Here is a 4262-nt window from a genome sequence, read left to right as displayed (position 1 = left end):
CTTTTAAAAAGTATTCTGGAATACATCGTATAGTGAAAAAAAAATTCCAGAAACAGCATTTTGAAGGCAAACTAAATACTTAAACTTAGAAATGTCAAATTGTCTCCAAGACGGTTTTTTCGCCCCCCCCCCCCCCCCCCCCCCCCCCCGCGCGACACACACAAGAAAAAGAACACAGGGAATAATTACATTCTAAGGCATGGAAATGCTAGTGTCTTAGGCTTTGAAATTCCACCAATATCAGACCTACGATGTCCTCTTGCGCCGTGGTCTGTTTCGAAAGTTCTACACAAAATGTACAGCGTAGAAAAGAGGATTTTTCTCTGTCTGAACTTGGCAGAGCATCGTCTCTGTAGACCACAGGCCAGAATAAGTGGAAGGAAACACCGACATCTGTCGCGGGAAGAGCAGGTCAGAGTAAGGACCTTGGAGGGGGTTAAGGTGTCTGCAGGACTCCCCACAACTCAGAGGGATTGGATCCCGCCGCACGGCGGGAGCCCCAGCCTTTCTCGGCAGATGGAGAATTCCTTTTTAAGCCCAGACAGGAAAGGGCGCAGACACCAGCCCACTGCTCCTGGAGGGTCGAATTTCCTCCCAACAAATACCAAGCGTTCGGATGGAATTCCGTCTCCGGGGTGCACTGCCCGCCTGCGCCCCCCCTGCTGCCCAGGCCACCTTCTCGCCGGGAGCCGCGCGTCTCCAGGCTGTTTGGCCCATGCGGCTATGAGCTCTGCCTGAGCCCCCGGGTCCCGGTGTCGCTACGAACTCTCCGGTGACGTGAGCTTGCAGCCCGCTGAACCTGAGGCGGTCATGGGGATAAGGCGTGCCCTGGTAGCCTGCCAAGGCGGCGTTCCTGAGAATCAGGCAACAGTAGAACCTGTCGCCAGCATGGTGACACAGGCCAGAGGCCTCCGGCCACTCCCGGTGCCCTACGGATTTGGCAGGATCAGTCAGGGACATTTAGGCCGTCTGAGGGTTTGGTTCTTGTCAGCTTGTGGATAGAAGAGAAAGGCTTCAGTTAACCTAGCCATCTCAGAAATTCAGAGAGGGCTGGGTAGACTGAGGCTGGAAAGGCAGCAGATAAGAGACTGTGGAGCTAGACCAGTCAGCCCCATCACTGGGCAAGAAGCGTGGGGCACTGGGAGACACGGCTGCACCACTTCCAGCTCCCCACAGGTCTCCACCTAGTCCAAGTATTCCTCAGGTTAGTGGGCTGTAGACGGGTTCCAGCATGGCCTAGTGGGGGCAGTCCTGGGCTGGAGTCATTCTTTAGTCAATAGAGAATTTTATGACAATTCAGGAAAACAAAACAAAAAACCGCACTTGAAAATGAAACATCTCCCAATACCATCAACTTCAGGGGAGGTTCTGCTACTTCTCTGTCTTCTCGATTCTCTAAGGTGACAAAGGCACTTGCCTCTGTTTCTATTTCTGTCGCCAGAGGCGTGTGTCCCCTGAATATTTTTCATCCTCTTTTATGGCAGAGGGTCCTCTACCCCTGTGACTCTCTGAGAATCTAGCCAGTTCTTTCTGGCTCCTCAGTGAAAACTGGAGGACAGAAACCAGAATTATGACAGAGTTAGAGTCAAGTCACAGAATGCCTGGCTGGTACACTCTGAAAATCAGTCTCTCATTTTTTTGTTATTTGATGCTCGGAATTGAGCAAGATCTTTCAGAGTGGACAAGGCACTCTGCTCAGCAGTCAAGTCCCTCTCCCAGAGGGAGACAGTGGCATCTCTAAGGTTGTACAGTGACCAGGTTTAGAACTCACTTCCCTAAATTTTCGTCCAAAGATAACACACATGACCCTTACCTGGGCTTTGACACTTGCCCTTCTCTGTCTGGGTGGGCAGAGGGAGTCGATGGGGGCAGGCTCTGCTCTTGCTTTCAGTTTTCAGTTCTGGTGAATGTCTGAGAAAGCACAGAGCTGTGGACAGTTCTGTTCCCTGGGCTCAACTTGTAATCTGAAAAACAGAGCTTCCCTCGGAGTAAAGTGAAAACGTTTCAAAAGCTATAGTTTCTGTGGGAGGGGATGGGTTTGGATTAGAAACCGAGAAAGCCGCGAGCAATGGCTACTCCATATGAAGTTTCCACCCTGTTTTAGTGTTTGAAAGTGCTAATTTGATCTCACAGGAAACCAGTATATCTCATCATTAGGGAAATCTCCCCAAACCTTCAACTTGAGGTCTGTGTATGGGTATATGGAGACAGAGAAGTCGCAGCCAAGTCCTTTGGCTAGCTGTCGTAATCTATTATAAAGGACATGGAAAAATGAATTGTTGGCAGTAGTAACTAGAGTGGTAAAGAGAAGAAAACCCTAAGGGACTTCGTGTTTTAGTTATAGGCATTTCCCACCCAAGACTAAAATGTGTAAAGCAGGCCAGGGGCCTTCGTGTTTCTGCACGAAGGAAATAGCAGTGTAAAGTTTTCCTGTTGACTCAGCACATGGGATGTCTATCTGAAGCTGCGTTAACTAGTTAGCTGTATCACCTTACTTCCCATGGAGTAAAGTAAAGACTTGACAAAAGCTATAGCTTCTGTGGGAAAGGCTGGGTTTGGATTAGAAACCGCTCAGCAATGGCTACTCCAGATGAACCTACCACCCTGCTTTAGTAAGGCACAAGGTGTTTACTAGTTTACTTGGTTTTTACTGCCAGTTGGGAACAGGGATTAGGAGCTTGCTTTTTTTCTCAAAAGGCCTTCGGAGACAATATTTTCATTTTTCACTCTGTCCTCTTTGCATCTCTCCCTGGTGTCTAGCTTAGCTTGGATACTATCACTGTACAAGCACAAGGATTTTACATGTTACTATGTAACATGTTACACCGGGTGGTGGTAGCAAGCACCTTTAATTCCAGCACTTGGGAAGCAGAGTCAGGAAGATCACCGGGTTTAGGCCAGCCTGATCTACATAGTGAGTTCCTGGACAGTCAGGGCTATACAGAGAAACTGGGTCCCCAAAAAACAAAAAAACAAAACAACAGCAATAACAGGGTTACTAGTATGTTCTCGCAGCTTCTTCTCTGGTTTAACTGCCTGCCTGGAGTAGGAAACACTGTAGTCTGGATTTCTGTAAAGATGCAGTCTATTCGGTGGAAATATTATATACATGCATACACACCCCTTGTCCCACATGATCATTAATTCCTGTTGTCAACTTGAGCCGATTAAGAGATACCTGGGGGTGGGGCAGAAGAGAAGGATCAGTAGTTAAAAGCATTTACCACTCTTGCAGAGGGCCTGTGCTCAGGTTCCAGCTTCTTGATGGCTCACAACCAGCTGTAACTCCAGCTCCCAGGTATTCAACACCCTTATAACCTATGCAGGCTCCCCAGGCATGCATAGAGTGCACAGACATATGTGCAGGTAAAACACTCGTTGAAAGAAAATAAATACAAAAAGAAAATGGGAGAAGAGAAAAAGACACACCTAGGGTGCATACCTTTGGTGTGTCTATGCACATGTTTCCAGTGAGACTTAACTCAGGTGGGTGTTGGGTAGCATCAAGAACGGGGTCTAAGATAGGACAAACAGGATTTGGTGGCCCATGCATGTATTCTCAACACTCCAGAGGCAGAGACAGGAGGACTGCTGCAAGTTTGAGGTTAGCTTGATCTGGATAGTGAATGCCAGAGCAGCCAGGGCTTCATAGTTGCACACTAGTAAGGATTGAACCCAGGGTCTCATGCATGAGCCGCAAGCACTCTATAATATTCCCAAGTAAGTATACATACTTACCCCTCTCTATAGGCTTAGATTTTTTGAAGCCTACTTTAATAAGGGTTCTTAAATGCTTTAATCTCCCTTCTAGCACACCACCCAACACCAGAGGTAGTGGAAAGGAAAGGTTAATAGGGCAAAAGGGGATGTGGACCCATTGAGAAATAGTTTTCTGGGGGCGATTCCAATCTTTGTTGTCAGGATATCAGCAGTTCAGTTCACGTGAATCAGCTGTGGTAGCTCTATTCACTCGCAAACACCATTCATGAACCAGCCATGGCAGTTCAATCCAGAAGAAACTGTGAGGCTCTGACAATCAGCCCAAGAGTCAGAGAAGCTGCCAGAATCTGCAGGAATATCATGAGAAGTCCTTTGGTGTGTTTCTATGAAGTCATGACAAATGATGATCAGCTAAGGCAAGGCAAACCAATGCCACGGCAGTGTCGGCAAAGACCAGCATCTGCAAAGCCCTACAGTCACCAGCAAAGAACTGCAAGGTGAACCAATGCCAGAGTGTCATCCACTGTCTGTTGAGTTATATT

Source organism: Arvicanthis niloticus, chromosome 15 (genome assembly GCF_011762505.2).
Source record: "Arvicanthis niloticus isolate mArvNil1 chromosome 15, mArvNil1.pat.X, whole genome shotgun sequence".
In the NCBI taxonomy this organism is placed as follows: domain Eukaryota; kingdom Metazoa; phylum Chordata; class Mammalia; order Rodentia; family Muridae; genus Arvicanthis; species Arvicanthis niloticus.
The sequence above is the reverse complement of the archived record's forward strand: the minus strand, read 5'-3'. Positions refer to the sequence as shown.